Source organism: Pecten maximus, chromosome 5 (genome assembly GCF_902652985.1).
Source record: "Pecten maximus chromosome 5, xPecMax1.1, whole genome shotgun sequence".
NCBI classification, from domain to species: Eukaryota; Metazoa; Mollusca; class Bivalvia; order Pectinida; family Pectinidae; genus Pecten; species Pecten maximus.
The window spans coordinates 44,228,478-44,242,750 of record NC_047019.1 but is presented as its reverse complement, the minus strand read 5'-3'; the positions used below and the strand labels follow the sequence as shown (position 1 = coordinate 44,242,750).

Genomic DNA, 14,273 nt, shown 5'->3' with positions numbered 1-14,273 from the left:
CCGTTTGCAACGGGAGATCTTCTAAACCGTCAATAGGTGGGGTAACAAATCTTCAGCGTATACTGCCTTCCACGTAATTGTACGGTTTATAGATCCTTACTCGATAAAATAGCCAGGCAATGATAATCTGTGTATATTCGCTGAACGTGCAGTGAAGGTTTAGCGGTATTAAAGGATTAAATTAATATCCTTTTCGGGATTATACCGTATCTTATGTAAGGGCTAAACACATATCCTATTGGATAGCCGTTTACTTTGCTTGAATTTGTAACGTTTAAACCTGAAAAAAATATCTGATTCAAAATAAAAACAACCAAAAGCAATTTGTTTTGTAGGGGATAGCATTAGTAACTATAATGAATTATTTCCGTTTCCATTTTGAGTCATTAAGACATTAAACTCGTGCTTTGCAATTAGTAAAGTTTTTCAGAAAAAACATCACAACAAAACGCTCGCTGCATACAATGATGAACTACTTACAGGGGCCAGAGGTCATGGACACAGCAATTTAGACATGCATGCATCGTTGGAGACAAATGGCACTGAAGGAAGGAAAACCTGTGAGGGCAACCTGCTGCGTGTAACTGATATTAAACAACAATAATGAGAGAATCCAGAAAACCATTCTTCACGAGCATGCATAATTTTAGTGACAGAGTGCAGTATTGTGCTGCAACTGTATATATAGAGTTCGTGAAAACAAACTGAACATACCAGGCTTCTTCAATCTGTATTAATCACAATTTTAATGGAGTAGTAATGATACTTCTGTTGTAAAATATAGAGCGTCTATTAAACTAATATCGAAACATGTTAAACGAAAGTTTAAACTGATGAAACATTTGTTTATCATGTCATTGATAATTCAATCACAGTGGGTATTATTTACACATGCTTTGATCTAAAGTATCTACATACATGTATATAACCTTAAACAGAAACAAAACTGTTATCGTCGAAGATTTTGGCTTTTTGCATTTCATAATAATATAATAATTAAAACACAATCCGGGAGCTAAATAACAACAATGGTTTTAATTATAAAATTTAGAAATCGGTAAAATACGTCTCGATTCCTCAGTAACAATGACAGTAATGTGTTATGTAGCACTTGTCTATAGGAGTTCCTGCGGACGCCCGGTGTGACTTGGGAACACTGGAGTCGCTAATGAATATCCAGCGGCGCCGAGTCTGTCAGTCAGATACCATTAAACCAGTATAGATAAACACACCTAATACAGAGCAGGAACTTTATAAACATGGACGTCATATTACTATATTTAATTGAAAACCTCACAAACTCGTAAAACAGAAAACAACGGACAACTCATTACTACAGACATTGTTTTAAAATTCATGACGAAGTAATTGTTATACTCAATGATGACTTAAGAGTTAGAAATTCATGTAGAGGCACGGCCGGTTTGAAGATTGTCTGTACGTGATATGGCCCCAACTGCATGCTTAACACACATTTTATGCTGCATATGTAGGGCTTCCAACTGTGTATTCTGTAACATATATGGTCCGAACTATATAAATGAAAGGGGATTTATGTTGCATTTTGTAATTTACCAGAGTCTCATGAATGGCTTTAATGTAATTATTTTCTATTGAGGAATTACATGTTTAAAGTAGTAGATTTGGATTTTGGTGTAATACAGAACATACTATCAAGTACCCTGTTGACTTTACCAGTTGCGTTTAGAGATGTGCGTGCTATATGAACATTTATGAAAGGAAGAGTAGCGTAAACGACCCGTTAGGATGATGTTTTATCATTACTGTAACACGCGATACCTAAGATTGGCAGTAATTCACGAATGAATTGCATGAACAGATATTAAATCGTTTACACCTCTTCAAAGGAATGGAATAGGAAACATGATGAAAACATGTAAAACAATACGATTTTATTACATACAAACGTAAGATTTTCATTTCAAGTTTCACAATTTTCCATCAGAGTCAGAGGATACTAAAATGTCAGAATGTTCCTAATGTTTGCATCATGTGCAACATAATTCAGTTAAAGATACAGATGCCTCGTTTGAAATGCTGGAATTTACGTCGGTTCCCACACGGAACCGAGACTTCCTAGAGGTACATGTAATAGGCATTTTGTTACTGAATGATCCAACATGGAATGTATTCAGTAAGACGTTCACCATCGATCTAAATGAGGATTTTGTAACCTGTACAGCTGACTTGAAATATTTACATCAGTCCATTCACATGTTTACGTGAATGTGGTGCAATGGTATAGCTGTAGGTATTTCTGGGTAGGCGAGAAGGTGCCGGAGGACCGGTCAGCACGAGTTGTAAAATTGTCTTTGTTCGTTATTTGCGTTACTATGTTTATGGTCTTTCCTCAAATCTCAATGGCTAAAGCATGACCAGGTGCGTGATAATATTTTGAGATATTGACCTGGTGCTTCCATTTTGCAAACCTTCAAGTTTCATATCTAATATAAGAATTTAAATTTTTGTTTAGGTCAATATGGTTTTATATTATCCTGATATAATCAAGATCGAGGGCAAATTAACCACGGGCTGCATATTTGATTCCACTAGGTCGGTATAATACCATATTAGCCTCACCTATCATCCATAATTGATAAACAAAATATTAGATATGGTCCGATATACCTCAGTTCTCATTTGCTAAAACATGGTAACGCGGATTCAAGATTTTAAACTATTTAATTGATGTTTTTAATTTCAGAGACACAGATTCAGAATTGCGTGTCCCAATTTCCAGTAATGAAGATGAATATTGCAATTCCACCCTCTTGCAAACTAATTCCTTATATGATATAAAGATTAGAAATACTTTTTATTCGGCGAGTGTTTTATACCGACAGGTAGAATAGTTGATATTAACCGACATGTATAATCTTTGATATTAACCGACAGGTAAATCTTTGATATTAACCGACAGGTAGAATCTTTGATATTAACCGACAGGTAGAATCTTTGATATTAACTGACATTAACCGACAGGTATACTAGTTGATATTAACCGGCAGGTATAATAGTTGATATTAACTGACAGGTAAAATCTTTGATATTAACCGACAGGTTTGATTCTACTTGGTGTAATCATACTGACCTCACCAAAGATCTATAACTCATAATGTAGATATACTGTAGGTTATATTATGGGATCAGTATCCGGTAGTGTTAGGATGATTTGTGCCTTACTCGCACCAAGCAGAAGGAACCGTTTCATGTAAACTACAATGTACAATCCTATTTATTATTTGCACGTTACGTATATAGTTTGAGACTGTGTGAATGAGCTAAGAATAGTGGTCTATATAACAAAGCAGCATAAACATCTTAGGATAACTTAAACTGTAATAACGGTATCAATGAACACTAAAATGCTTCAGACATATTACAAGGTAATAAACCTCCATCAGCCAATGCCACCTTTTAAGCCAACACATATGTTCGGCCTTTTCGCTGTGCTAAATATCATTTCATTCACATAGTTATATGCATGTACTGTTGCAATACATTTCCGCGATATACATCTTCATATTATATATATATCACCTTTATATCATATACGTATTTCATCAGTGATTGTTCCGTGTAGAGAAACTTGTTCATAACTTATACGTATTTGTTCATTCTTTTGTTAGCCATCGACGGCAACGTATTGACACATTTGGTAGACAATGCTGATAAAACAAAATGGTTACATTCACGTTAAGATCAACGCAGTGTTGTCTCCGTTCTACAGATGAAAATCGCTGGTAATAAAGATTTGTACAAGTAACTGGTACCCAAGATTGACCACAGGGCTGAAACTGATTTGGGTTCTGTCATAGTGACGAATTTCCAACCCAATGCGCATATATATGCCTTATACGTGGGATAAGGAATGATGGGGATAAAATGTTAGTTGGAATTCGATACGTCAATTAAAATGACAGTGTAAAGGTTTACTGAGCTCGAAGGGCCAGTTTCTTATCAGCTGATATGCCGTGGTACTACCTGTGACTGAGAGATCGCACAGCTGATATGCTCCAACTCCTCCTCCTCGTCATTAGCTGGTTCCACGTGTGATGGATACCACGGCGAACAACAACAGAGAGTCCCATGGCGCATGTGATTTTATAGATGACAAGTGTGATAATGAAATAACCCAAACTGCTCGGTGTAATTGATATTGTCCAGCCACCATTCTGTAATTATTATATTGGACATAGAGGCCGGAATTTTTATAGGCCTAAATCATATTCGGGCTCTTGTGAATTGAACAAGCATTGCCGTACAGAGCAGGAATTTTCATTACATTTTTCACTCATTTGCAAAATGCTCTATCATACGAGTAGATAATGCAGCATAATGTACGACTTTCTTACAACATATGTTGTAAATACTTCATGATCTAATTAGCATAATGATCACAGGAATATACACAATATATATTTAGAATTCTGTCAGTAGTGCGGATTGAAATTTTCTCGTGTTATATATATAGTATTTTACAGATTATAAAATAATTTTTGGCGATTCAGTTGAACATAAAACAAAACACAGACGAGAAGAGCTGCTATACCGAACAAGGAATAAGGAGCACCAACTCGCTATACCGAACAAGGAATAAGGAGCACTAACTCGCTATACCGAACCAGGAATAAGGAGCACAAACTCGCAATACCGAACCAGGAATAAGGAGCACCAACTCGCTATACTGAACCAGGAATAAGGAGCACAAACTCGCTATACTGAACCAGGAATAAGGAGCACCAACTCGCTATACTGAACCAGGAATAAGGAGTTAAGGAGCACCAACTCGCTATACTGAACCAGGAATAAGGAGCACAAACTCGCTATACTGAACCAGGAATAAGGAGCACCAACTCGCTATACTGAACCAGGAATAAGGAGCACAAATTCGCTATACTGAACCAGGAATAAAGAGCACCGACTCGATATACCGAACCAAGAATAAGGAGCACAAACTCGCTATACCGAACCAGGAATAAAGAGCACCAGCTCGTTATACCAAACCAGAAATAAATAGTAAGAACTCGCAATACCGAACCAGGAATAAGGAGCACCGACTCGCCATACTGAACTAGGAATAAGGAGCACCAACTCGCTATACTGAACCAGGAATAAGGAGCAAGAACTCGCTATACTGAACCAGGAATAAAGAGCACCAGCTCGCTATACCGAACCAGAAATATAGAGCAAGAATTCGCAATACTGAAGCAGGAATAAAGAACACCAACTTGTTATACTGAACCAGAAATATAAAAAAAACACCATCTTTCTATACCGAACCAGGAAAATAGAACACAAACTCGCTTTACGAAACCAGCAATAAAGAGCACCATCTCGCTAAACAGAACCAGCAATAAAGAACATCAACTCACTATACCGAACCAGCCATTAAGAGCATAAACTCGCTAAACAGAACGAGGGATAAAGAGAGCAGCAACTCGCTATACCGAACCGGGAATTAGATACATCATTTCGCTATTACGAACCAGGGATAGATATGGTAGCAGATAGAATATGAGGGCAGATCAATGACCGCTCTTCCACTGTCCCCTTCGCTAGGGCCAAACACCTTTGACAGAGTATAAGTGTCCTGTTATTGTCTATTTAATGCATCGTTACATTTACATTTATCACCTGTAAATTGACGATGCATTTTTTGTGGGCAATAACAATATTATATATACATATATATTTTAAGCATGCATATGTTAATATTAAAACTCACAATTCAGAAACAGTACAGTACCACATGATACTCTATCTATATCAAACTCACAGTACAGAACCACATGATAATTCATATCAAACTCACAGTACATAACCACATGATAATCTATATCAAACTCACAGTACAGAACCACATGATAATTCATAGAAAACACACAGGACAATCCGTGTTCAGTTGTCATCAATATTAACGTTTTTTGTGTATGTTTCACCATAAAAATCAAATGTGACGTCACCTATATTCATGAATGTCGCGGATTATATCATTAATGTCATGTATGATGTCCTCTCAGATCCCTCTTCCTGTCTGAGTGTGGATATGGACGATGTTTTATCTAAACACGGTATGTTAAATGAGTATTAAATGGTCTAAAGATATATAAGGATTATTTGTATTTGTATAGATTTTAGCGTATGGTAGGAAAACGCATTCTATTCATTATACAAATTGGTTGTCACGGGTAACGGAGAAGGGGCGCCACAGATCCAGGGCCACATAAGTTGACACCCGGCCAGGTTTTCATTTGATTACATGAGGACTACAGCGTTACGTATCGTCTCAGAGGAAGAATGTCGACATACGTTTGACAATAAGTTTATATACAAGCTCATGTCCAACCGTAAGATGTTTAATGGTAAGCAGTAGACTATGTTTGCACGTGGATAATCATGATTTATTTCCCTGCATTACAGATTATAATACTGAATCCGTATCTTAATCAGAGTTGCGTGATACAATATATCCGTGAGTTTCGAGAAAAATACACACAATATTGGCTTATTGATGGGTAACCATTTTTTTCCTAACAGTACAAATGCCTATACCATGTCATTCTTTTCTAATTTTAATCTAGCCCCACAAAACGTCTGTTTAACACACAAGGAATGGTCTAAATATCATCTGACTGTAACCTATTCGCCTGTACCTGTAGTGGCATGACCATATCTCCATATAGAACTAAAAGTGGAAATGAACAGGGCTACCTGTAAGAGCGTTACCTTCTTCTAATCAAATTCAATTCAATTCGAATGTTCATTGCAAAATTCTAATAACAATTAATAAATATACAAATTAATACACATACAAATATACAGTATATAACGATCAATAAAATATTAATATTAGATTATAGTAGATGTAAGCCAGCTCTAAGGACTGATTCACATTCCACGAGTTTGTACGACAAAGTTTTATTAGATATTATGTAAAATACTGCACAATATTGCTTAGGATTGTGATGCATTCCCACGAGGTAGGTTGATGTACAAGGGGGTTCGGGGGGAAATGTAACGCAAGCTCTGAATGGCATGATGATAACATGTATGACACGTGTGGATAACTAGTCATTTTGGGGCGCATACCTACAACGTGGTGTTAGCACTCAGGACACGTGTCGAGCACACGCCAGTCGGTGTTCCAAAGGCCACGTGGTGCGATGTTATAAATAGCCATGGATACCGAGCAGTGATCACAATACAGATAGAAACTACAATGTATCATAGCCTGTGTGGAACTGCCCGAGACGACATACAGGTCGGCGGTGATGGAAACAAAGGCTGTATATGTATATATCTATATTAAACCTGACGCCAGGCGTCAGCTACAAAGTGGCTGCATCAACGTTTTGTTAAAATGTACATTAGGTAAATCAGACAGCATCCGAAACACAATTATATTATTACATTGTTGAGAGGGCACGAAATTTAAGAGATACTGAACATTTCACGGTACATGGATCGGATTAGAAATGTTTGTATCGACTGCTGTACTCCAGTAACCTGGTTATATAGGTACATCTGGGGGAAGTTATCATGAAGATTGGTTAAACGGTAGAGGGTGAATATGATGCGTCTGTACCTTGAACAAAGACAGTACCGTATAGTTTTGTAGGCCTTAAAATGGCTACCTCTTTGAACACGCCGACCAGCATGGTAGTTTATATGCATTAGCGATCTGCTTCTCGTCAGATCCAATTTTCTGAAACTGGTACGAACATGTCACGTGGGAGAAAAAGAAGTAAAACTAGTACGTATCCGACATTTTCTGCCCTGGGTAGAAACAGTATGTAATAATTATATACTAAAATGAGGACATGTTGGTGAGACGAAATCGTTCTTCTACGTGGAGTTTTAGCTGTTAATATCTGATTTGTGAACCCATCCCATGATGATTTATCGTACTCTGTGTTGGGGGTCAGAGCTAGAAAACCAGATGTAAACACGCCAGAAAGCATGGGATTTATTGGCATCATGACCTTTTATGTTTAAGGTCAAAACTGAGAAACCAGATGTTACTTCCTTGGCATACCTATAAGTATTTAACCAGTTTTTTCCTCTATTTATGTATACTATGTGTCTTGTATGTTAACATTATACATGTGGTATGTTAACATTAGACTACAATACACTGTGCCCGGTGTATTGTTGTATGTTAACATTAGACTACAATACACTGTGTCCGGTGTATTGTTGTATGTTAACATTAGACTACAATACACTGTGTCCGGTGTATTGTTGTATGTTAACATTAGACTACAATACACTGTGTCCGGTGTATTGTTGTATGTTAACATTATACTACAATACACTGTGTCCGGTGTATTGTTGTATGTTAACATTAGACTACAATACACTGTGTCCGGTGTATTGTTGTATGTTAACATTAGACTACAATACACTGTGTCCGGTGTATTGTTATATGTTAACATTAGACTACAATACACTGTGTCCGGTGTATTGTTGTATGTTAACATTAGACTACAATACACTGTGTCCGGTGTATTGTTGTATGTTAACATTATACTACAATACACTGTGTCCGGTGTATTGTTGTATGTTAACATTAGACTACAATACACTGTGTCCGGTGTATTGTTGTATGTTAACATTAGACTACAATACACTGTGTCCGGTGTATTGTTGTATGTTAACATTAGACTACAATACACTGTGTCCGGTGTTTTGTTGTATGTTAACATTATACTACAATACACTCTGTCCGGTGTATTGTTGTATGTTAACTTTAGACTACAATACACTGTGTCCGGTGTATTGTTGTATGTTAACATTAGACTACAATACAATCTGTCCGGTGTATTGTTGTATGTTAACTTTAGACTACAATACACTGTGTCCGGTGTATTGTTGTATGTTAACATTAGACTACAATACACTCTGTCCGGTGTATTGTTGTATGTTAACATTAGACTACAATACACTGTGTCCGGTGTATTGTTGTATGTTAACATTAGACTACAATACACTCTGTCTGGTGTATTGTTGTATGTTAACATTAGACTACAATACAATCTGTCCGGTGTATTGTTGTATGTTAACTTTAGACTACAATACACTGTGTCCGGTGTATTGTTGTATGTTAACATTAGACTACAATACACTCTGTCCGGTGTATTGTTGTATGTTAACATTAGACTACAATACACTGTGTCCGGTGTATTGTTGTATGTTAACATTAGACTACAATACACTGTGTCCGGTGTATTGTTGTATGTTAACATTAGACTACAATACACTGTGTCCGGTGTATTGTTGTATGTTAACATTAGACTACAATACACTGTGTCCGGTGTATTGTTGTATGTTAACATTAGACTACAATACAATCTGTCCGGTGTATTGTTGTATGTTAACTTTAGACTACAATACACTGTGTCCGGTGTATTGTTGTATGTTAACATTAGACTACAATACACTGTGTCCGGTGTATTGTTGTATGTTAACATTAGACTACAATACACTCTGTCCGGTGTATTGTTGTATGTTAACATTAGACTACAATACACTGTGTCCGGTGTATTGTTGTATGTTAACATTAGACTACAATACACTGTGTCCGGTGTATTGTTGTATGTTAACATTACACTACAATACACTAACCTGATACCAAATGGTATTTGCTCTTTTTTCCTTAGTCGTCCTATTTCTGTCGATATAAGCTTCAATGTTTTTGTTGTTGTTTTTTTACCTTTACCAAAACTTCCCGTCTCAAAGATTCTCATATCAATACATAACGCACGTAAATATAAACATCCAATTAGAAACAGGTCCTTTCCCTTTTTTAACCTTTTAGTTTAGGGTGAAAAACCTAATCTTCCAGATGTAAACATAGGCGTAAATTCGCTATCAACATGTGCGGTGCCTATTCGTCGACTCGTTTCAGACATCAGTCAGTAAAATGTGTTTTAATAATTATCTTGCCTACCTCACATATCCCCTATGTTTACAATATAATACGGAAAGAAGGCAGCGTGATCTCGTGGTCATCCCCATCGAGAGAGTTACTCACTGCATGGTAAACTTATAAGTCTGTGTAGTACAGTCATATTTACCATTACTACATTTAACATTATGAACAATGGATGAACAGGAGAGTAGCATACTGTTGCAGCAAATAAGGCTACTTAATGTTGACCTTTATATATATTAACATCATTAGATATAATCAGATCACATTACACTTTAACATAGTATACAAATCACCATAATTCATCGTAGACATGCTTCATTCATATTATTCAAACAATACAGTTTTTAACCACGCCTCTTTGATACCAGATATAGATTTTACCTAAAGTTGATAGCTCCTTATAACATGATGCATACTAAGAGGTTGACATCACCTCAAACAGGACACATCAAAATTAAATGAGGGAAATAAATTCCTCCTCTACTTTTCTCAAATTACATATGTTATGACTTTCATTTCTGCGCACAATATCAACCAACTTCGTGGCGATCTAAAGTTAGTTATCATGTGCTTATATTTACTTTCAATAGATTTACGTAAATAATATTGAACACAATGATTATCAATTAAATGTTGATATAGAAAAACTGTTGGTGAACTAGATACCTGTGCTAGTGTTTTTGTATTTAGTGTCAATCAATCTTTATTCTATTGTTTTTAAGCAATGTTGACAGGAAGGATACTGTCTAACATATATTTAAACGTTACATATTCATTGCTAATATTATTATCCACACCTCATTCTCAATCACATATTCATCATAAGAAGTTTACAATTGCGTTATCATTTTGCTTTAACTTTAACTAATATGTAAATACTCTTAGTTTTCTAACAACACACCAAGGTAAAAGACTAAATTGAAAGTTCCATAACTTCACTCTAAAACATCAGTAAAGTCTTCCCTAATTTATCAGTTTCCTATTAATCAGAGGATGTCGTTAATTAAGGGAATGTCCTGACATACGGCTGGAACAGTTGGCTTCTTGTTGATAAACAAGTCGTATCCGAGATTAAAATACCGATAATACTTTCTGTCAGTCGATATAATTTTGTCTAATTCCCCTAAGCTCAGTAGAAAAGCTTATAGTTTGACATAGCATTGGAATTATGTTTAGTGATAAGATTTGTGCTACTTTTAGATGAAGCTTGAAGGATAAATTATACATTTTAGATGTAGGTAATATATATACTATGAAACATATCATTTGCCCGCATAAACAAATATTTCACGTTTATTATGGAATGGCTTATACTTAGTCTATTGTTTATGAAACGCAAATCGTAGCAAATAAACGGTCAAATATTTATACAAAAATGGAGATAAACTAACTATCCAACATTTACGCTATAATCTAATCTGATCTCTGATGATAACAATATTTGTCGTGAATGGGTAGACTTGAAACTCTCGAGCTCGAGCTGTGACAAATGACTCGCGTTTAAAGACGTAAAAAAAGATGTTGTGTTCACGAGAACATATCGTTTCTACGCCTGGTCATTATGGCAATATAACTAATACCGGGACGTGGATCCCGTACAGAAATACCACATTATATTATGACAGTACAATAAATACCACAACTATGATCGTCTTTACGACCAGAAAGCCATTGATTTTCCTCGATTGCACGAGTAGACCTGCCTTCGCGTATGTATCGACAAGTATACGTCTTTTGCTGTTTTTGGTATAGTGGCATGCTATCATTAACTATGTCCCATGATCAGCTCTAGTCAGCTTCATCAACATTGTAACCCGCCTTAACTCCATCAGCAAGCAGCATACGCGCGTAAAGCTACATCGGTATTTTCACTGAAGCGAACGAGATACCAACACGAGTGAAATGATATACAAACACAGGTCTATCTGCAAACAAAATACTGTCAAACACACACACAGACAAGTTATCATACCTTGTGTAGAAAATCACGCCAGGAGGCTGAATGATATCGTAATCCAAACTTCTGGTTACAATGACTAAACACAAAGTTTTAAGTTTTACAAGTAAAACATCCCCGGTGAAAGCAGTTACATTCCCCTTCACTGTCTACGTCACAAATTAGGGAAGTATACACAGGCGAACACTCCCCCGCTATGATATCCTCCTCCGCTCGGCAGTGTGTAGTTTGTAAGGGTAGTGTTAGATAGCCTAGAGTTGCGAGTAGTTGTAGTTGCCTTGCCGATTTGCCAAAGATTTTTCTCCATCTGCAGTGAGTATAGCGAATGCCATATCCCCATGATATCGTGTTACAGACAAATGTACGCAAGTCTCCGCGTTAGCGTCCCAATTAGCCATCGTGCTAGATTATTTATCCTGTCCATTCTAGCGTCACAATTGCGAACAATGCTTTATGCACAAGGTCAAACGTGATGTTGGTACCTTGCTCCCCCACAGGAATACTATCGGTACTGGACTCTCCGAGGTCAGAAAGAACAATATCCAATGGTCATAGGAATCGAAAATAAGCTTCCCAAATGATCCCGAAAACAAGTGTCTGCGAACGGTAATGGAGACAAATGTTTTGGTGGTCAAAAAAATATCCGTCAATCTGAGAGTAGCCTGAAAATCCCGGCGGGAGCCGAGTGTAGATCGATACTACGCCTATACGTGTGCGCTACGATTAATGTTTGATGTAGAATAATGCCCGGTACTTAGTGGAAGGAGTTAGTTAATAGCTCGATGATGATATCACAGATTCACTGCTTTACTACTTCGATTTAATCTTTAAGGCATTAACATGCATCAGAGGTCTTATTTCGACGGAGTGCCATACTCTGGTTTGACTTGCGATGTTATTGTTTAATTAATATTCAACTGGACTCTTACAAATCACCACCTGTATACATCGTATATCAAAACACCTTTGATCTTTTTGCCCTTTCCGCTATTTCTGTTCTAACTCAATCTCCATTTCCGCCATGATATGTATTGTTTTGAAATTATCTATGATTTGATTGCTTAGATCTATCAAATGCAATGTGCTATCTGTTTTGAAGTTTTGAAGGGAGAACCGAATAGGTTCAACACTCGTGACTCATTCGAAACTCCTTGAGAAAATGAGCTGCCGTCCGTGATTACGAAAACGTATTTGTGAGAACAGTTGTATTGTCAACTAATGCATTAGCAATGACCACCCCAGCTTTATCGATGGAATAGAAACAGCTTTAAACACCATTAGTGCCATGTTACCCGCACTTAAAACCTGTCGAGTTCAGATTCTGTATTCCTCGGCCAACTCAACAGATTTTAGGAATTATTCGGATAAATGAAACAGAAGTATGTGCAGTGATTGAAACAAATTGACTTCGAAATGGTTTACAATAATCCAATTAGATAAGTTGTCAATAACAGACGTTACAGATCACAGCATAACAATACTACCTATAACTGTCTCTCCCACGTAACAATGTTATCTATAACTGTCTCTCCCACGTAACAATACTACCTATAACTGTCTCTCCTACGTAACAATACTAGCTATAACTGTCTCTCCTACGTAACAATACTAACTATAACTGTCTCTCCCTACGTAACAATACTACCTATAACTGTCTCTCCTACGTAACAATACTACCTATAACTGTCTCTTCCCACGTAACAATACTACCTATAACTGTCTCTCCCACGTAACAATACTACCTATAACTGTCTCTCCCACGTAACAATACTACCTATAACTGTCTCTCCTACGTAACAATACTAACTATAACTGTCTCTCCTACGTAACAATACTAACTATAACTGTCTCTCCCACGTAACAATACTACCTATAACTGTCTCTCCCACGTAACAATACTACCTATAACTGTCTGTCCAACGTTGCAATACTACCTATAACTGTCTCTTCTACGTAACAATATTAACTATAAATGTCTCTCCCACGTAACAATACTACCTCTAACTGTCTCTCCCACGTAACAATACTACCTATAACTGTCTCTCCTACGTAACAATGTTACCTATAACTGTCTCTCCCACGTAACAATACTAACTATAACTGTCTCTCCTACGTAACAATACTACCTGTAACTGTCTCTCCTACGTAACAATACTACTTATAACTGTCTCTCCCAAGTAACAATACTACCTATAACTGTCTCTTCTACGTAACAATACTACCTATAACTGTCTCTTCTACGTAACAATACTACCTGTAACTGTCTCTCCCACGTAACAATACTACCTATAACTGTCTCTCCCACGTAATAATACTAACTATAACTGTCTGTCCTACGTAACAACACTACCTATAACT

At 36.7% G+C, this 14,273-nt stretch overlaps 1 protein-coding gene across 1 annotated transcript in view; it reads right to left on the bottom strand.

Moving 5' to 3' along the window:
* LOC117328139 (glutamate receptor ionotropic, kainate 2-like) overlaps window positions 1–12,177 on the bottom strand; it is a 100,787-nt gene extending 88,610 nt beyond the window's left edge. Inside the window, exon 1 of the mRNA XM_033885528.1 lies at window positions 11,931–12,177. The gene's annotated coding sequence lies outside the window, so the exon portion shown is untranslated. The remainder of the gene's footprint in view (window positions 1–11,930) is intronic.
* Between the last annotated feature and the right edge of the window lie 2,096 nt (window positions 12,178–14,273).